This window comes from Aquarana catesbeiana, linkage group LG01 (assembly GCF_042186555.1).
Source record: "Aquarana catesbeiana isolate 2022-GZ linkage group LG01, ASM4218655v1, whole genome shotgun sequence".
Lineage (NCBI taxonomy): Eukaryota > Metazoa > Chordata > Amphibia > Anura > Ranidae > Aquarana > Aquarana catesbeiana.
In genome coordinates, this window is record NC_133324.1 from 603,952,271 (window position 1) to 603,977,030 (window position 24,760).

Below are 24,760 nucleotides of genomic sequence, written 5' to 3' on the forward strand. Positions count from 1 at the left end.
TGAATGGGAATTGCACCGCATTCCTGTTCAAATCACATGCGAATCTTCAATAGTGCGATTGGAGCCATTATTCTGTATGGCTTAAATCGCACTGAATTCGCACCATAAACGAACAGGATCCTTTTTTTTTTTTTTTTTTTGGCCGCACCAGAATCGGATCACATGGGTGTTCACATCCGTGTAATCGCACTGCGTTTTGCAAACTGATTTCAGGGTGTCGTTAACTTAGCATTCACACCCGCATCAATACGCATGAAAGGGGTGCAATTTGCATGTGGTGCAGAATCCACAGAATGAACTCGCTGCAAATTCGCAGTGTACAAGTGTGAATCGGGGGCTGAGCCAAAATGAGTGGCTGCCCAGCTGCCTAGTTGTCATGTCGCTGTCATCAATCAGGAACACCGGTATGACCTGTTTGGTAGACTTCTGCTATGGGATGAACTTGCACAACAGCTAAACTTTTTTTATATTAGAACATAGCAAACCAAATATATTACTTTTGTTAGGCCTCACTGGAGCACAGAGATCTAAGGAGTGTATGCTGCAGGCAAGACATTGCAAGGAAAGTGTAGTAGAGAATACAGCTACTAATATGCAAACAAGCTTAGATACATTTGGCGGTAAAAGGGTTACTTCCCACCCACTGCCACACTTCTCCACCCTTTTGCTTCCAGCTACACATGTTCTCTTCCTTTTTTCTTAATCCATATGGTCTGCGTTCCACTTACAATGTAAGTATACAGCTGCATTTTTTTTCCTATTTAAAGGCATTTCCTTCATTGCATTCCTTTACAGGAATCTATATACACATTTACAGAGATTTTGTTTAATGAAAAAAAGTGGAGATGATGTATTTTTGCATATTTTATCAGTAACATACATTTGTTTTTTTTTACTCCCAGTAGTGCTTTGAGCTTACAGAAATACTCCTCTTGAACATTTTGCACGATTATATATTCTGGACTTATTGCAGATCCCTATATTTGCTATCTAATAATAGTTACATATTGTGATCCTTGCACCGATTGTAAATATAATTTCCTAATTATTGGGATTCTATCTATACCGCAGTGCATAGAATAGTGAAAAATGGCCAGGCAGATGGGAATTGATTACTGATTGGATGCTATAGCACAGCTTTCATACTTGCACATTAGTGAATGAACCCATATGCGTGGCCTTTGTGGGTAATTAGCAAAACTAGGCTGCTGATTTGGCATGCATCTTCCTGAATACGTGTGCATTGTGGTTTATATCCTGCTTGATGGCCTCACTAGTTTGCCAAAGTTGTAAAACATTCATGAGTTTCTTTTACAACTAATCAATTAGGTCTTCAAGCTATTTTATAAACCTAATGACCAGATAAGGGAGATAAAAGAGTGGTGATATGCTTATGCTTGGTACACACAATGAGATTATCGGTTGAATGATCATCCTTTTTTTTTTTTTTCTGATCTCCTATCGAAAAAGAAAAAAGTTTACTAAAGGTACGAGAATTCTAAAAATTCGGAAGTAATGTCGTGTTGTAGTGTATTTGTAAGGATGAGCTCCAGCGTGTTCGCTGCGCTAATCACAGGCAGTGAGACATTTCTCACTGGGACAATGTCTCACTGCCTGTGATTAGCGCAGCGTAGTGCCGACTTCCTGGCGGGCTCTGCACATGGGGTGTGCAAACACGCCAGAGCTCATCCTTATGTATTTGTATTGTATTTTCGAACAACAACTGTACCGATTGAATGAAAATTGTACATTCTGATATCGTACAAGAAATTTTTTTTGTGTGCTTGTCCCATCGGACAATATCGGATGAACTGTCGTGATTGGCTCTCGAAAGCTGTGTACCAAGGATCAGATTACCTGACTTCGAAAGTGGTATTTTTCGTATGATTGTGTGTAAGGGCAATTAGTGGGATGCACAGTGTTGTAGTATAAAATCTTTTATGCACACTGTATATAAACCGTACTAACACTAAACTGTGTTTTAAAAAATATATATATTCTATGCAAGTATGTATTCTTAGCTTAAAAAGTACCTCAGCCACCTCCCAAATTCCCCCCCCCCTTTTTTTTTTTTTTTAACCACTTCAGCCCCGAAAGAATTGGCTGCTCAATGACCAGGCCATTTTTTGCGATACGGCACTGCGCCACTTTAACAATTGCGCGGTCGTGCGACACTGTACCCAAACAAAATTGACTTTTTCCCCCAGAAATAGAGCTTTCTTTTGGTGGTATTTGATAATCTGTGCGGGTTTTATTTTTTGCGCTATAAACAAAAAAAGAGCGCCAATTTTGAAAAAAAAACACATTTTGTACTTTTTTGCTGTAATAAATAGCCCCAATTTGCTTATAAAAGCAATTTTTTTCCTCAGTTTAGGCCAATATGTATTCTTTTACATGTTTTTGGTAATAAAAATCTCAATAAGCGTATATTGATTGGATTGCGCAATAGTTATAGCGTCTACAAAATAGGGGATAGCTTTATGGCATTTTTATTTATTTTTTTGACTAGTAATGGCGGCAATCTGCAATTTTTATCAAGACTGCGACATTATGGTGGACACATCGGACACTTTTGAAATTTTTGAAACCATTGACAATTATACAGCGATCAATGATATAAAAATGCACTGATTACTGTATAAATGTCACTGGCAGGGAAGAGATTAACACTTGAGGGCGATCAAGGTGTTAACTGTGTTCCCTATGTGTGTGTTATAACTAGGGGGGGGGGGGGGTGGGAGATGAGAGATTGTGGTTCCCAGCTCGTAGGATCTCTCTCTCTCTGTCCCTGTTCTGCCTCTCGTGGCCGGCAGTCATTACGACCGCCAGTCACAAGCATCAGCACCCCCCTGCAATCCCGCTTTAAGGCACCAACGTATAGCTACGACGGTTTGCGGGATTGTGCCGACCTGCCTCAGTATAATGACGGCTGGTCGGCAAGTGGTTAACCTGCTGTGATTTGACTTCCTTCTCCGTGGTCCCACTGTATGTAAGAGCATAGCCACTCTCACTTTTTCACTTCTAAATTAGATGAGAATATTGGGGAGATTTACAGAATCTGGTGCAGCTGTGCATAGTAACCAATCGACTTCTAACTTCAGCCAGTGCAATAAAACCTAGAAGCTGATTGGTTACTATGCTCAGATGCACCAGTTTTAGTATATCCCCCTTTATGAATTATAGACTATGGGATGTGTAGTGTGCACAGAGCAGTGCACATGACCACAACTAATGTACACTGCTAGTGTCAAACAAAAAGGAAGTGAGGGGGGGGTAAGCAGATGTTTAAAAGGAGACAGAAAAACACAATAAAAAACATTTTATGTAAAATAGATAGGGAAATTAAGTAGTGGATGTGTATGAATTATTTTTGAAACATAAGGATATGGTTTAGGCTCTACTGTGATGGCTTCCTTTCAACTTTATGCAACTTGGATGCTATTTAGGAGCTTGTACAAGTTAGACCTAGTAGGGTAGGAACCTTTTCTAAAGTGGGAGCAACTTGTGTAGTATCAGTTAAAGGGGTTGTAAACCCTCATGGTTTTTCACCCTAATGCACTCTATGCATTAAGGTGAAAAACCTTCTGTGGTGCTGCAGCCCCCCCGAGCCCCTCCGTTTTACTTACCTGACTCCGATCTTCCTCCGGCCGAGAACGAGCACACCAGCTCTACCTGGTGTCTCGTGCCCTGAGTGGATAGATTGATAGCAGCGCAGCCATTGGCCCACACTGCTGTCAATCAAATCCAATGACGCGGCGCCGGGGGGCGGGGCCGAGTCCTGCATTCTGTGTAAATGGACTCGGGAGCACGTCCGCATGGGTGTCCACCAAGGAGAGCGTTTCTCCAGCGTGGACACTCAATGCAGGGAGGAGCCACCAATGCCGCTGAGGGACCCCAGGAGAGGACAATCGGGCCACTCTGTGCAAAATGAACTGCACAGTGGAGGTGAGTATGACATTTTTGTTTTTTGTTTTTTTTTAAAACGAGGGTTTACAACCCCTTTAAGACAGCTCTCATAGGGAAACATTGAATTTAAAATGTCATGCGATTTGGGGTCTCACAAGTCGGATTCCATGTCGCAGCAGTGTGAACCGAGCCTAAGCCCACGTTTAGCTATAAAGATCATTGGTGTCATACCACTGGCTCCTCCAAGTGGCATTGGCTCAGAACTATGTAGGCACCATCAAACAGGAGGTAAATCAGCCATAGCTTAAGGAACCCCTAGCCACCTCTGGAGGAACCCTGGTTGAGAATGGCTGCTTTAAAGTGGTTGTAAACCCTCCAATACAACTTGTGCTTTTTCAAATCTAGATAGCACAGGCAGCTGATCGCTGCCTGTGAAAGTGTACTCGCTGTTGTAGTGTACATAGCAATCGCCCAGCAAAGTGGGTGACGTCAGGTGCAATTGGGCAGTAGGTTAATTCTTTAACGGCACACTGTGTGTGCCGTTTCTGTCCCCCTCTGCATGCCGGTCATTATCCTTCATTAACTTCCTCTCTGAACAGCACAGAGAGAAGTCTCATGATACCACCTTGGAAGTTGTGTAGCTTCAGCTATGGTTTAGCTTGGTTGCCGTAGTAACGGCAATCGAGATAGAGGCTTGGTTTAGTCGATACGGCGCATGCGCGAGATTTGTATGGAGAAACCTAGTAAGGGCAGAAATTACGTTGATACTAGATTCAAGAAACTGCAGGAGGCATGGCGCGGCCGATACCGTGAAGAGATACAAAATATGATAAAAAAGGTATTTTCCTGACTTGTTTTTTGCCAATTTTGCTGTATTCAAAGTTGCAATAATATATAGTATGTAAAACTGGAAAAAATAGGAAAATCGTCTGGGGTTTACTTCCTCTTTAAAGCCTCAGTGTTTTCAGCTTAACACAACAACTCTAGTCTCTGCATGCAAGGGTTACACCATAGGATGCTGCAAGAGAAAGGAGCCACCTTGAAACAGGAAACATCGGGCAGTGATCACGGCACCAACTTAACCTGGAACAGAAGCAAGGATTTAAAAGATGAAGAAGCTGCTTATTTAGTATGTGATTAAATCAGCTGCTGAAAGTACTTAAAAACTGAGAGTTTAATATTATTTTACGTTCAGAATACTGCCTATGTTAGCATGCTTGACTACTATCTTAACCCAAAACCAAAAGTGTGCATTTGTTTTTCTTTTTTTTTTTTTTTGTTTTTTTATTTGAAGCGAAGAACATTTTCTGCAAGTACAGAAAATACCTGTTTATCTTGCCAAAAATACAGGGCTTTCAATAAAGAAGCTCTAACGAAAGTTTTCTAGTGGTGGTTCCCTGTGGATCTACCTGTACCTAATTCAGGCGAGCATTTGTGCCAGTTTTGGTAACATTATCAACACGTGTCCCAAATTCCAGTAGATCAGCTCTAAGCTGGTGTACAGAGGTAGAAGTGATAAAAACTGGGTTCCAGGCGCTACTGGCTGTGAGGTCACCCAATGGGGGATTTGTGCTGAAGACAAACAAGGCTGACAGCGCTCAGGGGCTGAACTGATCAATAGTAAATGGTGGCTGCAATAATCCACAATGTATGCCTAGTAAACGTACTATTGATCATCTCAGCCCCTGAGCGCTGTCAGCCTTGTTTGTCTTCAGCGCTCAGAAGCTGTCACCAAAAGAGCACGTAAGAGGAAATCTTCCAATGGTGACATTTGTTTCGTTAACAACTGTCTAACAAGCATAGGTGTGGGCAGCCTATTGCATTAGGGTGTGCACCCAAAGCTCAAACCTTCTCACGTTTAAGACAAAGAAAGGGACTGAGGACAGAGATCCCACAATCCATTTCTCTGCAGCCTCGGATGCACTGGACAGTGAATGAATGGGAAGTGCCCTGTGCTGAGCGGCTTCCTGTTCATTTACAAATGGAAGCATAGTAAACACTGTTTACTATGCTTCATTTATGAATGGACACAGGAGTGATTGTTACCAATCACTCATTGTGCTTATTTAGAAAAGAAATGGGCTGCTAAATGACATTTATTTGCCCCTTCCCCGCTCTCCATACTGAAACGATCCGCTGCAGCATTCTGTGGGAGAGGCGGAAGCCAGCACCGCTGCAGGGGGGACATGGGGGGTGGGGGGCTGGGCAGCAAGAGCAATCTACACCGCACAGGGAAATTGGGGTGTGCCCAGGCACACCCAGCACACCCTGTGCGCATGCCTGTTCTACCAAGAGAATTGCCCTCTATTTCCTCTCGCCTGCTTTTGCATACCAGGACAGCAAGTAAAGAAGTCTTGAAGACAGGGGTCCCAGTTCACAAAGTCAGCGCTGTCCTTCACAAAAACACAAGGGCACAGCAGCTACAACACTTGTCTGAAAAAGACTAGCTGCCAGTGTGTGTTGTGGGCTTGTGTTTTTGTAGATGACAGCACTGTTCACCACACAAGCTGACAGTTATAACTGTACTCTCCTTGGATCAGATATACCACCAGGCTGCCTCTGCTGCTGGTGGATGGGTCTGGGCTGACTAGCTTTCTTTACAGTAAAAAATGGAAATTGCAGAGAAGGCACAGGGCTTCACATTTACACGGGAAAGCTGCAGAATGAAGGGGGTGAGGGTTGGCTTCAATGCTGGCTGTACTCCAGCCATAGGAACGCCCATAAATTGGGCTTCAGCCAGGAGTGGAGCTACAACCCACAATGACAGAGCTAAAAATGTAAATTTAATTAAAAACCACTGCACAATTTTTAACAAGACCCAGTGCACATAGAAGGTGGCTTTTTAAATATCTGGTGATACTTATTCTATAACGGAAAAAAGGAGACACAGAAAGAAAGTATTAAATTGACAGGAGATATACTGTAAAGTGCATCTTGAAGAAGAACATTTTCTTCTTAGATTTGAATGGAATAGTAAAAGGTAGACCTTCTGAAGGTTTTTATTGCTGTCTGAGGCCCCACTGATCGTTGTCACCAAAGGTGAGGGCAAATCATCTAAGGCAGCGGTCCCCAACGCTTTTGGCAGCGGGGACCGGCTGTGTGCAAGAAAATTATGCCAAGGCCCGTGGGGGGTAAGTGATTTTTCGCGGGCAATTTGTCAGGGCAATGGCTGGTGTTAGTGCTTCAATAATCCCGGCACCATGGTTGGTATGGTATCAGGATGATGGAAGCGCGTTATTTCTATCATTACATTGTAATATAAAATAAAATAATTCAACTCACCATAATGCAGAATCAGTGGGAGCACTGAGCGTGTCACTTGCCACGTCACCTTCCACTAGATGAGGATGTCACTTGCCACTATGCCCGCCCCCAGATGGGGAGGTCACTTGCCACTATGCCCGCCACCAGATGAGGATGTCACTTGCCACACTGCCCTGCCACACTGCCTGCTACCAGATGGGGATGTCACTTGCCACGCTGCCTGCCACCAGATGGGGATGTCACTTGCCACGCTGCCTGCCACCAGATGGGGATGTCACTTGCCACGCTGCCTGCCACCAGATGGGGATGTTACTTGCCACGCTGCCTGCCACCAGATGGGGATGTCACTTGCCACGCTGCCTGCCACCAGATGGGGATGTCACTTGTCACACCGCCTGCTATCAGATGAGGATGTCACTTGCCACACTGCCTGCTTCCAGATGGGGATGTCGCTTGCCACACTGCCTGCCTGCAGAACAGAATGGGGATTGCCACAGTGCCACAGTTATCTGGCTGCCACCCAAAAAATATCAGTTTGTCACTAATTAATTCACATGTAAACTCAAGCCCCCCCCCCCCCCCCCCCAGCATTGCAGAGTACTTGTAGGTACTGTCAGTCACTGCTGTCAGTCTCTCCTCAGCGCGGGTAAACTAGCTGCAGGTGAAACGCAGGCACAAGCGAGTGACAGATGAGACCTCCGATATAAAGCGAACATTTGTTCTGGTAACAACTGTCTACTAGGTAGGAGCCGAATACCCCCATGGACAAGGTGCTTTGGGGGGGACCCCAAAGCACCCTCCCCATGTTGAGGGCATGTGGCCTGGTACGGTTCCCGCCCCCCCTTTCCTGCGGCCTGCCAGGTTGCATAAGGGTCTGGTATGGATTTTGGGGGGGACCTCCACGCCATTTTTTTATTTATTTTTTATTTTGGCACAGGGTTCTCCTTAAAATCCATACCAGACCTGAAGGGCCTGGTATGGATTTTGTGTATATATATATATATATATATATATATATATATATATATATATATATAAAATGTACGTGTGTGTGTGATTATATATGATCTCAAATACACTGCCACTAACTAACCTGCCTGCCTAATCTAGCTTAATCTATCTCCGTCCACACACTATACACGGCCGCTATGTAAGCAGCCTCATATAATGTGGGGCGTGGACTTAGTCCCCCTAAGACATGATTGGCCAAAGGCACCCTGCCATTGGCCAATTATGGCTTTCTCAGCAGAGCGCGCTGTGATTGGCCAAAGCATGCAGGTCAGGTGCATGCTTTGGCCAATCATCATACAGCAATGCACTTCGATCTCAGAGTGTATTATGGGACATTCCGTGGCGCTTGAATTGAATGCCCCATAATATTCGCTGTATGGCGAATGAGCAAACACCCTATGTTTGAGTCGAACTTACTGTCTACCAGGGGAACACCATTCACTTCTGGGAGATTTTTTTTTCTAATTTCCTGTTGTGTCATTGAGTCAGGAAGTGAAGGGAAAATAACCTGATAGCGATTTAAACTGCTCCCTACTCTATACAAAATTTAAAAAGTTTTGGCCATACAAATGCTTTAACTCTTCATTACACTGTCCAAAAAAAAAAGCCTATTCATACATTTTAATCTGAGTGGTAGACCTCAACCAGATTCCAGAAAGTACCTTACATGTTCAGTAGGATTGTGCTTGCTGAAGCACGTGCTTTGGTATTCCTTTCTGCTTCCTGTATCACTAACTGCAATCAAATTGGTGTTTGTTAGAAACATAATAGCAATCACAATTTATTTTTCACATTAGGCTTTCTGTAGGTGAGCGACAACAAGGAATCTGTAGTTAGTGTGTTTTGGGAATTTGTCTCCTGCATCAGATGCTGGAGTTCTCAGATCACCAACAAAAGGGATTGGTTGGACTGTACAGTAACATCTGAGTGAAAAACTGAAGAGCATACCAGAGGAGCTTTGCTCTCTGTATCTACAGGTTTAATTTTCAGTTTTGACCGAAGTGCATCATTAATTATTTAAAACAGAAACAACTGCCTTTCTGTGACATTATCGACCGTGTATTTTTTCTTCCGTTTTGCCAATACAATATTAACAGCTTGTCACCTCTCACAGCCAAGTTTCTTATCCATTGCCACAGGCGTCAGTGCAATAGAGATAGACTGATAAAAATGTATTACTGATTGCATGCTGTAAGACAGTGTACACCTCTGCTGTTTGGACAGTGCTAATAAATAAGTCCATACGTGTTGCCCTTTAGAGCAGAGTTCCACCCAAAAAATGGAACTTCCACTTTAAGTGATGGTGACCCCCTGACATGCCACATTTGGCATGTCATTTTCTTTGGGGGGGAGCGGTTACCCAATTTTGACAGGCACCCAGCTCCCACTTCCTGATGGGGCTCTGCGGCACCAGAAGGAAGTTCACCTCTCCTCCCTCCGTGCAATCTTCTGGGACATCACAGGTCCCAGAAGATTGCGCGGCTATTCACAGCGAGCAGCGCGGCTTGCCCATGGGCAGTACACGCCCGGCTGTGAAGCCACAACCGGTCGCCCACAGTTAGAGTGTAGGCGCCACGGAGAGGAGTGAGGCTTTGCGCGCCCGCATCACTGGACCGTGGGACAGGTGAGTGCCTGTTTATTGAAAGTCAGCAGCTACACTTTTTATAGCTGCTGACTCTTAAATGGGTGGAACTCCGCTTTAAAGCCTAGTATTCAACAGGCTGAATAAAAATAACTGTCAGCTCAGGTCAGAGCAGCTGTACTAATAATCCGATGTTAGTACAGCGATCTCCCCTGCTGTTCTATTGTGTTCTGACAGGGGGAGACGGCCCCCCGCCAGAACACTCCAGTCAGCACTCTCAGCCAATTGGCTGGTAGCCGGTCGGCAGACCTCTTTCAGTCATGCCCTTCCGACAGAAGCCGGGCCCGGCTGCAGTACACATGGGCCGATGCCACCCGACATTCGGCTTAAGGGTAAATAGATGCTTACTACAGTATGTGTTTAACCTAAACTGGTGTGAGAGGCATTCAATTATTTGTTCATAGTCGATGAGAATTGTATGTTGCCCAATGGCTTAAAACATTGGTAGAATTGCAGAGTTGTTGTTTGTCATACCAAACTGATGAATAGAAAGCAGAAATTAAATGTAGACCAGATGGGTTTTATATACAATTTTTAAATGCCTCCTCTGTTAAAAGGTTTGACTTAATACAGTAAACAGTTAATTAGCCAGAAAGTTGAATATAATTAAGTACAATTAGAGATATGAATCAATGTTTCATCCTTTTCGATGAAACAAAAATTATAGTTGTTTTTGGCAACTGCTGCAAATAAACTCCAGGTTATTTATTTTTTTCTGTACCTGTAAAAGTGTAGGACCTACTGTCCGCTCTTTTGTGTCATATTTGCCTTTAAGCGTATTTCCACTTTTGCGGTCAAATTTCAGAAAACCCCCACTGTATTTGTTACAGTATCTCACAAAAGTGAGTACACCCCTCATTTTTGTAAATATTTTTATTATATCTTTTCATGTGACAACACTGAAGAAATGACACTTTGCTACAATGTAAAGTAGTGAGTGTACTTGTATAACAGTGTAAATTTGCTGTCCCCTCAAAATAACTCAACACACAGCCATTAATGTCTAAACCGCTGGCAACAAAAATGAGTACACCCCTAAGTGAAAATTTCCAAAATTAGATGCTGAGTAGTGTTATCACTCTTATGCCCCGTACACACGGTCGGACTTTGTTCGGACATTCCGACAACAAAATCCTCGGATTGTTTCCGACGGATGTTGGCTCAAACTTGTTTTGCCTACACACGGTCGCACAAAGTTGTCGGAATTTCCGATCGCCAAGAACGCGGTGACGTCAAGCACGTACAACGAGACTAGAAAAGGCCAGTTCAGAACCAAGCGCGGCACCCTTTGGGCTCCTTTTGCTAATCTCGTGTTAGTAAAAGTTTGGTGAGAGACGATTCGCGCTTTTTCAGACTCGTGGCTTTCAGATCGTTTTCTGACGTTCAGTTTGTGCTTGTGGGTTTGTATCTGCTCTTCAGTGCGTGCAGTCAGTTCGTATTGGAGTTTTCTGTGCGATCTTGTCCGCTCGTTGCTGTTTTTCAGGTCGCTCTTCACAGGCCTTGCTGTTCTTCAGTGCGTTCTGTTACTTCGTTCTGAGCAGCCGACCGTTTTCTAGCCATGTTTCGTATGCGTACTCCTCGTAGAGTTCGTGCTGTGCGGGGGCTTGGTGTTGGGGTCCTGACCTTGACACAAGTCCAGTCCATGAACAGGGTGGGGAGGAGTTCATGGACCAAGAATTGGTTGCTTCAGCGTGACCAGTTCTGTCATATGCCTTTGCTCCGTGAGATCCGTGAGAATAATCCTGATGATTTCAGGAACTTTCTCCGGATGACGGACCCCGTATTTCACCGTTTGTTGGCTTCGCTGACCCCCTATATCAGCAGGCAGGATACCTGCATGAGGCAAGACATCACTCCGGAGCAGAGGTTGGTCGCTACCTTGCGGTATTTGGCCACAGGGAGAAGTCTGCAGGACTTGAAGTTCTCGACAGGCATCTCCCCCCAGGCTCTGGGGATCATCATCCCAGAGACCTGTTCTGCCATCATCCAGGTCCTACAGAAGGAGTATATGAAGGTAAGATTTTTATCCTTTTATATCACATTTTATTGTATTGAATGTTTGATAATATATTGTATTTCTTCCCTCATTCCATAATTACCATGATTGTAATATGCTGTGAATGTCCCCTTTGTCCTCATGCATGCTGGATTTTTATGTAATTATTATTTTAGGTCATACATATTTGCCCTTCAATAACCTCCCCAGCATGGTGTCTCCTGGCCCTATATTCACCTCATGTGGTCACTTAACAATGTATTTTATCAGCTCCATAGTAGTGCTTTACCCCAAACACCCCCTAAAATGTTTGGAAATGTTATTTTTGATTTAAATTCAGGCAGAGTGGCAGAGGCTTTTTTTTGTGGTGTCCCCAAATTTTTTGTAACCCTCCCTCCCCCAACTGCTAAGTCAGCTGATCCCAATTCTCTATCTTCAATCATCTATCTGCTGACTTTGCCAAACCCATACACACTATACCCATCTCTTTAGTGCTCAGATTTATGGATTAATTCCCCAAAGCATGTAGTGCAAGGGCCTGCCTGTATACTTTCCAATGGTACTGTTTAAAGTTCTTGTATCCTATTATGATCTTGATAGGTCATAGCAGAATGTCCAAATGTCCTCAAATGTGTACAGTGTGTATTTATATCTTTGTATTATGACACTTCTTACCTGTCCAGTGGGCTGCCAATAGTGTAACTAAGGAGGGGCTGTTCCAAGTAATACCCTGTATTTAGGCATTCATCTCTCAATGAAGTGAAGAGGGTTACCTGTCCAAGAGTCCCCCCCCCCCCTATAATGTTAGAAATGGCCCATGAGGGGGGGAGGGGGAATATGATAGGTGTACCTTATACTTTGTTGTTGTTAAATTCCCCTTAATAAATGCTATCTGGAGGTTGACCCATAATGTTTGTGTCTAATCTGCTTGCCAGGTTTCTGTGAAAAAATAGTAATGTTTATTGTTTTTTCCTCAACAGTTTCCTTCCACGCCACAGGAATGGCAGACTGTGGCCTCCCACTTTGCCCAGCGGTGGGACTTTCCTAACTGCGGAGGGGCAATTGATGGGAAACACGTCCACATCGTCCCACCACCCAACTCGGGGTCGTACTATTATAATTACAAGGGGTTTAATAGTATAGTGATGTTGGCGGTGGTGTCGGCTAATTACGACTTCTTGTATGTGGACGTGGGGAAGAAAGGCCGGATGTCCGATGGTGGAGTCATCGCCCAGACGGAGTTCTACAGGCGTCTCCAGAATGGCAGCTTGGACTTGCCACCTCCAGAGGACAATGTTGAAGGTCTCCCATTTGTGTTCGTTGCTGATGAAGCATTTGCGCTGGGGGACCACCTGATGCGGCCATTCCCGATGAGGACCCTCACCCCGGAACAGAGGGTTTTTAATTACCGGCTGGCCAGAGCCCGAAGAGTGGTGGAGAACACATTTGGAATCCTGGCCAGCCGGTTCCGATTATTTATGACACCCATCCATATGGCGGAGTATAAACTGAACCATATAATACTTGCCTGCTGTGTTCTCCATAATTTTCTACAAAAACATTCAGCCAACTATGCTGGCTCAAGTGGGCCTGAGGCCGGAATCCCAAATACATCAACAATGACGGCACTTGAAAGCGGCCGTCCTGGCTTGCCCTCCCTGAATGCCCGTGATGTCCGGTTACAATACCTGGAGTTCTTTGCGGGTAGGGGGGCTATCAATATGCCAGACAATCTGTGACACCTTTTTCAAATAAAAAACAACCAAAAGAAATTCTTGGTGGACATTTACTGCTTGTGTTTGTTTTAGCTGACCCTGACAGAAATGTGTTGAGTGCAGAAAATGTCGTGATTGGGTAACCTTAGAAAAAACAGTGTTGGCTGGTACTTCCTAAATGCAAAAACACATTTCACTACAAGTGCACTTGCAACTGCACTGAACCTGCACTTGTAGTGCAAAGAGGATTTGCCCTTAGGAAATAACCCCCATTTGTGCATAAAACAACAATTACATCACCCCAAAAGTGTTGTAGTGTTGAGACAATAATCCACACATTCTTGAGTAAGGCACTTTTTTATACCTGCACAATCACATGCGCATTTACCAAAGGTTTTTAAAACAAACCAACATGTTTGTTGTATAACAATGTTTGCAGTAGCATTATGAAAAATCAAAATATCCATTTCAGATAAAACAGGCCTGTGTAAAACCAACAAGAAAGCCAAAAAACTTGAACTTACAAAGTTCACATTAGGTAAAACCTGGAGGCTAGATCAGACATCAGTATTTAGGAACTGGGTTTGATCTAGCGTTCAGATGGGGGGAAATCACCCCTGGAAAAGCCAAATTTGGAAGATGCACACCAATTTACGAATGGCAACATGTGCTATCTGCCATCAGGGGGGATCAAGGGACGTGTTTTGGGGGAGAAAGCCCTTCCTCAATGCGACTTTATAATTGAGGAAGGTGTTGCACCCCCAAAACGCGTCCATTGATCTCCCGTGATGGCAGATAGCACATGTTGGCACACTGTGTGCATCCTCCAAATTTGGCTTTTCTAAACATTTTAAAAATTTTTTGAAGATTGGACCACATTAATAAAACAGGTGATTTTGTGGGGTTTAAATTCGCCCCAAAACATCAATGATGTTATTATTTTTTTTAATAACATCACTGATTTGGTTCTGGATGTTTTGCAATTGGAGATTACACCCCTTGATCTCCCCGATAAGTATCTGGGCACTTTCTGAAGTAAAGCGTTCAGGATCCCTCACATCACGATCACCTAAAAAGAGATAAAGAACAAAAAAAAGGTCTCAAAAATCTGCCACCATCCATCTCTTTTACCTGAGCCTGTGGTTGCAGACACTCACCTGTTGGGGTGCCAATCTCCACCACGTCTTCTTCTTCCTCCTGCTCTTCTTCTTCGTTTGGGGGTATTTCACCTTCTTCCATAGGTGGGGGGTCTGTGGTCTCCTCGGATGAGGGCTGTCCTCCGAGTCTTTTCTCCCCTATGTAAAACAAAAATGGTATAATTAGCACACAGATATTTGATGGCAGAACTAGAAATAGGAAACATTGCTTGGAAGTGGGGTACAATTGTCTATTTTAGCAGAGTTCCAAGATGTATATTTTTTTTATTGCCCTTTGTCAAGCTGCAATACTTTACATGTTTGGTACAAGCTTCACAGATGTAGCCCCCCCTATAGTATACACTGGAGCACCTGTGTGCCCCCCTAATAAAAATGGTGTTCTGGGGTCCCACACTAGTGCTCCAGTGTCCAGATGTGAAAACAGCTGCTCAGTGTCCTCTCTTTACACACAATCTAGTTGTCATTTCATTCTAGTAACAAACCCATCTACACAAACAAATCTTTGGCATCCAAGTAGGCCCCAAAAAATGTGTGAAAATGCATATGGCCTAAACAATGGTGTTCTAGAGGCCGAAATAAAAATGTTTGATACGAACGAATAATGGGCCCATGAACATTAAAGTTGCCCTTTTAAACGTTACAATTAATAAAAGCATATGGAGCAGAACGAACGTAATAAAGACAGAAAGAATAGGAACACAGCACAACTACTTACTTTTTTGCAGCACTCTCCGGATCTTTCGGTACTGCTCTGGCTCTCTCAACTTCAGGTCCGACCACCGCTTCCTGAGCTGATCTTTAGACCTTCGTACCCCGAAATTCCGCTCTAGACTCCTGACCACTTTACCAATGATTTTTGCCTTTCGGATGTTGGGGTTGGGGTAAGGCCCATATTTTCCGTCATAGTCGGACTTCCTCATGATGTGTACCATCTCCAACATCTCCCCAAACGACATATTTGTGGCCTTAAAACGTCTCCTTCTGGATCGGGACGTGCCTGGATCCGGCCTTTCCTCCTCCTCCTCCTCGTTGCTATAATTAGCCCGCACCTGCTGTAACTCTGCCATCATGCTCTTCACCCACTGCGCCGAACGAAAAGGGGCGGGGAATACACTAGAAAGAACGTCAGGGGCGGGCGGAGTTACACGCATGCGCAGTGTGTATAAAGCTTAACACGCGTGCGTATTACGTACGATCTGTGAGCGGAGGAAGGAGCATTGGACGCGCCGATTGTAAGAACGAAGGTAAGAGACAAACTTGTGCCTATACTGCTTCTAGATTGAGGCCTATATTGTAACAAGATTAGGAGAGTTTTGTCTGACATTAGGCTTTGTCTTGTGTTGTGTCTTGCAGTGAACATGGATATCTTAATGAGAGATACTGACTTCATGTCACTATTCATTGATATGCTAAGTGAGCTGCCCTGTCTGTGGGAGATTACCCACCCCCATTTCAAGAACCAAGCAAAGAGGAAGGCAGCACTGGAGCAATTGTGTGAAATTGTGAAGCAGGTGATCCCCACGGCAGACATCACCTATTTAAAGATTTTCATTGGTGGCCTGAGGAGCACATATCTGAGGGAGCGCAAGAAAGTCCAGGATTCACAGAGATCCGGAGCAGCAGATGACATCTATGTCCCCAGGATGCTGTGCTACGACAGGCTGCACTTTCTGGCAGGCCAGACTGAACCCAGGCCATCCCTCTCCAGTCTTCCTTCCACGCTTCCTTCCCCCCTGGCTGAGGCTTCTGACGCCCAACCTGGGCCTTCCAGGCCACATGTGGAGGAGCCCAGATTGAGCCAGGTATAGCATTCCTCTAAATATTTCTGCTTGTCCAATCAATGATGTTAACTAGATGTTAGTTTGGAGTACTAATTTAGGATTGTGATTGATGATGCAAAACATTACAACTATGTCCCTTTTTCATACACAGGGAAGTCTCAGCCAGGAGGTGGCCGGGCCGAGCCGGCTGGCTGATCTGCAGGTCCCTCCACCACACCTGAAAAGAGAAAGTGGCAGTAGGACGAGTGCCCTAGAGGAGGCGGCTATCAGATTCTTTTGGAGGGATACAGAGGTCCTGGGAGCACCACAGACCAGGCAGGAGAACATTGCTGCCTTCATAGCATATAAAATGCAGAGGATGGAGAAGGGCCAAAAAGCCATGTGTGAGGCCCTCATATCGGAGGCTCTGGAGAAAGGTATGAGGGGCCAAATTACACCTCACACACAGCTTTGGGATGGTCCTCCTCCTCCTCCCTCTCCTCCAGGTCCTCCCAGTCCTCCTCCAGGTCCCCCCCAGTCCTCCTCCTCCTCCAGGTCCTACTCCTCCTCCTGCCACATCTCCAACTGCACAGCCACAGCCCGGAAGGAAGTGTGAAAGGAAGACCAGAAAGTGAGGACCCTGGGTCCAGTCTGGTCGGCCAAAAAATGCAGCCTCTTGTGGTACCACAGCCTGGGGACACAGATGTCATCTGCTGCTATCCAAGTCTCTGTGAATTCCGGACCAGACTGCCCTCCCTTACATATGGACTCCTCAGGCCACCAATTTTGATGTTTAAGAATTGATGTCTGCCGTGGGGGTCCCAGGCTTCGCTAATTTCTCCTGTTGATCCAGTGTTGCCTTCCTCTTTGTTTGGTTCTGATCCCTTAATAAAGGATTTTTGTTTTGAATTATACTCTCCTATGTGTTTTACTTCAAAAATGACAGTTGGTTTGTGAGGATTCAGGTACATTTCAAATATAAAATGTGAAATGAACAAGGGACACCAACAACAAACAATCTCCTTGAGATTAAATAATAAAAGATGTCAATGGTGTTGGGGTAACTTGCCACACAAAACACACACAAAAATATTCTGGAGGAAAAATAAAAATAACATTGAACAAAGATCAGCCTTGGAAAAAATCCAAACATTAAAGAAAAAAAAAGGCTTAAAAACAAAAAAAAAAAAACATAAAAAATATAAAACTGTCAGATGTGACAACTAATAACAATATATTGAGGGAATCCCACTAAAAAAACACAAATAAAAGTTTGTGAGAAGTGTGTGTGAATATGAGCAGCAAAACTACTTAATTCTTGTCACATTATAAAGAAGAAGAGAGTGCGCTGTATTAAACCATTTTTTACATTGCAGCGTGACGAAAGTGCTGTATCCATTGCGAACGCTAAGTTTACCAGAACGAGCTGTCCCGTGTCGGAATTTCTTCTGAGCATGCGTGGCACTTTGTGCGTCGGAACAGGCCACACACGGTCGGAATTGACGCGATCGGATTTTGTTGTCGGAAAATTTTATCTCCTGCTGTCCAACTTTGTGTGTCGGAAAATCCGATGGAAAATGTCCGATGGCGCCCACACACGGTCGGAATTTCCGACAACACGCTCCGATCGGACATTGTCCATCGGAAAATCCGACCGTGTGTACGGGGCATAACTCTTTCATACTGGTCACTGGAAGTTCAACATGGCACCTCATGGCAAAGAACTCTCTCAGGATCTGGAAAAAAGAATTGTTGCTCTACATAAAGAAGGCCTAGGCCATAAGAAGATTGCCAAAACCCTGAAACTGAGCTGCAACATTGTGGCCAATCGGTTTAACAAGACAGGTTCCACTCAGAACAGGCCTCGTCATGGTCGACCAAAGAGGTTGAGTGCACGTGCTCAGCGTCATATCCAGAGGTTGTCTTTGGAAAATAGATGTATGACTGCTGCCAACATTTCTGCAGAGGTTGAAGGGAAACAGTTTGCTGAAGACAAGCAGACTAAGGACATGGATTACTGGAACCATGTCCTGTGGTCTGATGAGACCAAGATAAACTTATTTGGCTCAGTTGGTGTTAAGTGTGTGTGGCAGCAACCAGATGAGGACTACAAAGACAAGTGTGTCTTGCCTATAGTCAAGCATGGTGGTGGGATTGTCATGGTCCGGGAGTTGCATGAGTGCTGCCGGCACTGGGGAACTACAGTTCATTGAGGGAACCATGAATGCCAACATGTACTGTGACATACTGTGACATACTGGGGCAGTATTTCAACATAACAACCTCCAATACGACCACTGCCTTGCTAAAAAAGCTGAGGGTAAAGGTGATGGACTGGCCAAGCATGTCTCCAGACCTAAACCCTATTGAGTATCTGTGGGACATCCTCAAACGGAAGGTGGAGGAGCACAAGGTCTCTAACATCCACCAGCTCCGTGATGTCGTCATGGAGGAGTGGAAGAGCACTCCAGTGGCAACCTGTGATGCTCTGGTGAACTCCATGCACAAGAGGGTTAAGGCAGTGCTGGAAAATAATGGTGGCCACACAAAATATTGACACTTTGTGCCCAATTTGGACATTTTCACTTAGGAGTTTAGACATGGCTGTGTGTTGAGTTATTTTGAGGGGACAGCAAATTTACACTGTTATACAAGCTACTTTACATTGTAGCAAAGTGTAATTTCTTCAGTGTTGTCATATGAAAAGATATAATAAAATATTTACAAAAATGTGAGGGTGTACTCACTTTTGTGAGATACTGTATGTGTTCTCATTCACACAGCATACCGTAAAAAATAATAATTAAATATATAATTTATTATTATACAGAATTTTTTATAGCGCCAACAGTTTACGTGCCGCTTTACAATATAAAAAGGAGACAATACAGTTATAATACAATAAAATACAAGAGGATTAAGAGGGCCCTGCTCAGAAGAGCTTACAATCTAATAGGGTGGGGCAGGTGGTACAAAAGGTTGTAACTGTGGGGAATGAGCTGGTGGAAGTGGTAGGAGATTAGTTGGAGACCTGATAGGCTTTCCTGAAGAGATGAGTTTTCAGGGATCGCCTGAAGGTAGCAAGAGTAGGGGATAGCCGGACAGGTGGAGGTAGCAAGTTCCAGAGGATAGGAGAGGCTCTGGAGAAATCCTGGAGACAAGCATTGGAGGAGGAGACGAGAGAGCTTGAGAGTAGGAGGTCTTGAGAAGAGTGGAGAGGACGATTTGGGTGATATTTGGAGACAATATTGGTGATGTAGCTCGGGGCACAGTTGTAAATGGCTTTGTTGTTGTTAGTATTTTGAATTTAATTCAGTGGGTGATTGGGAGTCAGTGTAGGGACTGGAGGAGAGGGTTGGTAAGGTGGATAAGTCTGGCAGCAGCATTCATGATAGACTGAAGAGGGGATAGCCTATGGAGAGGCAGGCCAATGAGAAGGGAGTTGCAATAGTCAAGGCATGAGATAATGAGGAAGTGAATGAGGAGCTTGGTGGTTTCATTTGTTAAATATATACTTATACTGTGTGTGTCCCCACACAGACTAAGCTATCTCTTAACATACCATGTAGGAAGGCAGGTTCTACAATTTTAACCCTTTGTTAAAACAGACAGTGTTTAACTTTAGTTTACAGCTGATTATGTAAGTTCGCCATAGACGGTTCAAATCTTGGCCAGTTCAGCAGGGACCAGCCAAGATTTGAAAAATGTATGAGCAGGCTGAATGTACCCAAGTTGATTGATCGACTTGGGTACAACCAGCATGTTGGGTTTTTCATGCTATTATAACTGATATCAATAATCACTGTGTGTTCTCCCGGCAAGGATGGCTCCCTGCTCCCCCCACCGGAAGAACACAATAGCTCAGTAGGAGGGTTGTCCCCAACAACACTGATTGTGATGATGGGGGATTCAAGCAATCATCCATGTCCAGCTTTAAACATTACTCCACATCCCCCCTCCTAAATTATACACAACAGGGTGAGCATGGAAGGATTCTATTTTTTTAAAGTATGCTATGTTAATGGGAAAATTAAACAAATATAAAGTAGGTTTATTCCCAATTTGTCTGCAAAAGTGGAAAAAAAAACTTTAAACTTTATTCCATATCTCATAGCAGGGCCCTGAGCTATTGTCAGCCTGATTAGGTTGCCACACACTTTTGGCTGAACAGCACCACACGCTTAGAGCAGTATGATGCAATCTCTTTCTCTTCAGCCCAGCTTTCAAGTTTTTTCCCTGTACTTCTCAGTAGCAAAGGGGTGACGACATAGTGCCAGGGCTGTTTTCTAGTAGATGGGAAACATTGTATAGTTGAGCAGCAACACTCCTATAAAAACTTACTTTTGTTCTCATTCAAGTGTCTCCTACCTGCATGCTTACAGCCCTGTCAACGACTGCATGCAGGTAGGAACGTTAAGGTAAAGCACGTCAGAAAAGTTTTTCATAGACCAATTTATCATGTGCAAGTTATTAGCAGAATTGCAGAGCATACAATTCAACTCAACAGCCACAAGATGCTGCATTAATGAGAGCATACCTCCCAACTTTCTGAGATGGGAATGAGGGACACCTATTGGCAAAAGTATGTAAGCATAGGACACACCCCCTGCCACGCCCCCTTTAAAGGAGACTTGTATAAAAAAAATGATTGCTTAAACCCACGAGTGCTTTTTTTTTTACCACTACTATTCCTTTATACTGGCCTTTGAAATTTACAGATGCAGCAATATAGAAATTGCATGAAAGGTTTAGCACTGCGCAACACTTTTTGATAGATAAGTAGTGAATTTTATATACAGCCATATAGATCAAACCAAAATGAGGGACAAATGAGGTGGAAAGAGGGACTTTGTTCCGAATGAGGGACAGTCCCTCGAAATCAGGGATGGTTGGGAGCTATGATGATAGGGAAAACATACCCTGTCATTGCCCAAAGGGAAATATGATCAGTGTTATCAGGGACAGTTGTTGTTGGTCATTGCTGAAAATATACATATTTATAGCGAAGCAGTGTGTTTTGTACACCTCCTGTAGAAGATTTTGGAGACATCCCAGAGTTTTTTTTTTTTTTTTTAAGCCGATATACCATTTTGTGTGTCAAAGCAACAACTTCAGTTGCTATTTGACTTGTTACTCACCCTGTATTATTGTGGCATTTTTTATTTGTTTTTTCATTCACTAAACATAAAATAAAAAAATGCTTAAAAACTATGCACGTACTTCCAGTAGTGGCTGGTGTTAGTCCTGGTAACAAAGTAGCTTAGATATTGTTTTTAAAGGCTGTATGGCTACATTCTCACTGGCGATTTAGGCTTCCTGCTGTGGTTAGGTTAGGTGCTACCATCAGCTTCCTTCACTATAATGACAGGTCAGCGTATTTGTAATAATGTATTTCCTGCTCTTTGCACAGCCAACAATTGCCTGCGGTGATCGCTGCTGGATGCACTTTGTGTGCACCCAGCAGCAATCACCACAGTTAATTGCTGGCTGTGCGGACAGCAGCGAACAGCTGCGGCCAATGGGCACCTGTCATGATAGTGAATGGAGCTGGCGGCCGCACCTAGCCCCTCAGAGACACAGCTGCAATCTATAATTCCTGCCGCTATGATTCACACTGTGACAGACCTAGCCGGGACAGAGGCTTTTGGAGGGGACTGAATGCCAGCCTCTTGCCTACGGATTATGGGCCCTGGCATTTGGGGGAACGGTGTTTCTTGTGAGCTGTATGCCTGGGGACCCTGGAGGTGGTGTTACTTTAGATTCAGGTCCATGTCTCCCAAGACACACAGACTCTGGGGACCCTGGATATGCCATTGTGATGGGAGTCACTAATAGGGGCACAAGGTGAATGAGAACCCCACTATGATCTGTGCTAGTCAGACTCAATGCTGTATATATGTATATATAATGTGTGCTGTCTCATTATGTTGTGTACTATTTGCTGTGATGGTTGGGGTGTGACTGTGTTCTATTGTCTATTGTGGCTGTCTAAGTGTCTTGCTGTGAGGAAAGAGGGAGGGGGGATTCCTCCAGCAGCCCCCTGTTCAGACTGTTTACTAATGAGAAGTTAAACACACCTGACCTGTGTGTCCATTGTCATTAGACAGTTTAACCGTCCTGTTTTCCAAGGGTGGGGGGAAGTGTTTTAAAGTGGGATCTGTATAACATGTGTTTGAATAAAGATTCATTCCTGCTTGAACCTCAAGACAGAGCTTCGTCTCGTACTTGGGGCTAGGGCTGGGGAAAAAAATCGCTTTGAATCGAGGTCAAATCGATTAAAAATTTCAGCAAATCGATTTTATTAGAGTTTTTTTTTTTTTCACCAGGACTGGCGCTGACACTGTGCCGGTCCTGAGGAGCTGCGGGCAGGAGTTTTTAGGTGAGGCCGTGGCTTCGGCCTAGTCTGTGAGACCGGACGCTGCGGACTAGGCCGAAGCTGTGGCCTCGCCTAAAAACTCCTGCCCGCAGCTCCTATGGACTGGTGCGGTGTCCATCAAAAAAAAAAAAACTTGATGTGAATCGAGTTTTTTTTAAACAAAATCGTTGATTTTTTTTTTTTTTTTTTTTTTGAGAAAATCGCCCAGCTCTACTTGGGGGAGAATTATTTGTATGGGTTCCATGTTCAGCTGATTGAAGTGTTCGGTAGCTGCCTTTGTGTTTGGGTATGGAATGTCCTTAACGACTTTAACCCCTTTCATACTCGGGGTGTCGTTACAACTGGTGGCAAGCAGCGGGATCATTCCCACAGCCCAGAAGGACAGCTACAAGAGGACACAGGACAATGGAAGCACAGTATGAACGGCTAAAGCGCTCTTCCTTCAAGGACTTATTTGAGAACCGGGGCCGACCGGCCAACAACCGTAAGAAGAGGGACACTATCGCAGAACTAGTCGAAATGGATAGAGCCTAAAAACCCTACATAACCGAAAGGCCCAGCGTAACAGACAGGACTCCCGAAGAGGCAAGTTTGGATCGGCTGTTAACATATGGCTGGCACATTATGGTCCTAACCCTACAGCGGAGATCATAGACCTAGTTATAGCGTCTGTGGATGCAAATTGGCTACAGCAAAGAGGTGCTGCAGCAGCAGAAGTCACAGCAGCACCAACTGAATGGAGAGGAGAGGTACAGATACCAGCCGCCATGGAAGAGGAATTCAGAAGGAGGTTGCGAGAGATGCAGATACAGCATAGAGAACCAGTAACAGAGCAGGTCCTGCTGGGATGGTCTGATTCTATTCGCTGCGAACTTTGGAAGAAAGCGCTAGCTCTTGAGCAGAAATACCAGGGAAAAGTTCTCCCCTCCATCCATCCATGTAAGGTACTGGTCACAGTATGAAGTACGAATGCTTTTATTGGGGGAACAATCGAAGCAGGAGTGGACAGCTGAGTTAAGCAGGCTGATCCGGGCAGAGATGCGGTTGGACGAGAGCTACAGAGCCCTCCAGTGGTATGTAGCCCAAGAGTGCCCGTGGTCCGCGGATGACAGCCCCACGGAAGGCTTTGACTATGATGGCCTGGGATTGTTGTATTGGAGGCTGTCCAGGGACCCTGACTTTGGGAGTGATTGGCAGTGGTGTTTTGGAGGAAATAGAGCACAGAGAGCGAAGACTGAATGTCTCGGAAGGGCACTGGGCACAGGAAGAGTTGGAGTTTCTGGCTGTTCAGGAATGGGAGCTGGAGATCGCCTACAGCTGCTGGACTCTGCTCAGCAGCAGGGTGGGGCTCCCTTTGCCTGGGACTATCAAGAAATAGCAGTTGACAACTCCGAAATCCTGGCTGAAGAATCGGCAGTGGAAAATCTGGAGATTGCCATCCCCAAAGCTGAAGTGCTGACAACAGGGCAGAGTTCTGCTAACCTCTGCCCAGCACTGATAACATCTTCTGGGTTCCACGGACATGAGATTGTGAACTTCTATCCCCAGACACCAGTTGCAGAGATGGGATTTTATAGACTTTTCTGCTGAGGAAGAACCTGATGAGCCTCCAGCAGAAGAGCTGGTATCAGGGCCAAACTTCAGTGTGCTCTGCCCAGCAACAACAGCAGTATCTGTGGAGTTGCAAGGAACTTCCCCAGCTGAGGTGCTGGTCACCGGACAGAGGGTCCAAGACCTCTGCCCCACACCTGTGGCAGTTCCGGAGGCTCATGGTGAGAAGGGGGCAATCATTTCCCAGTGGATTTCAGAGATGCAGGGAGGAGAAGCAGCCATTTCCCCTCCCCAACAAGGGTTCGTGCACCTGGGAGACCATACCAGTGAAAGGGAGTTTCAACAGCAAACGACGCCCCAGAATGATGACACCAACTCAGCT

The 24,760-nt window shown here is 44.7% G+C and overlaps 1 protein-coding gene across 2 annotated transcripts in view; it reads left to right on the forward strand.

Moving 5' to 3' along the window:
• Positions 1-519: 519 nt before the first annotated feature.
• The window catches only part of LOC141107931 (excitatory amino acid transporter 1-like), a 185,513-nt gene continuing 161,272 nt past the window's right edge, over positions 520-24,760 (forward strand). For both annotated transcript variants that reach the window (XM_073599013.1, XM_073599004.1), the window contains exon 1: positions 520-731. The gene's annotated coding sequence lies outside the window, so the exon portion shown is untranslated. The remainder of the gene's footprint in view (positions 732-24,760) is intronic.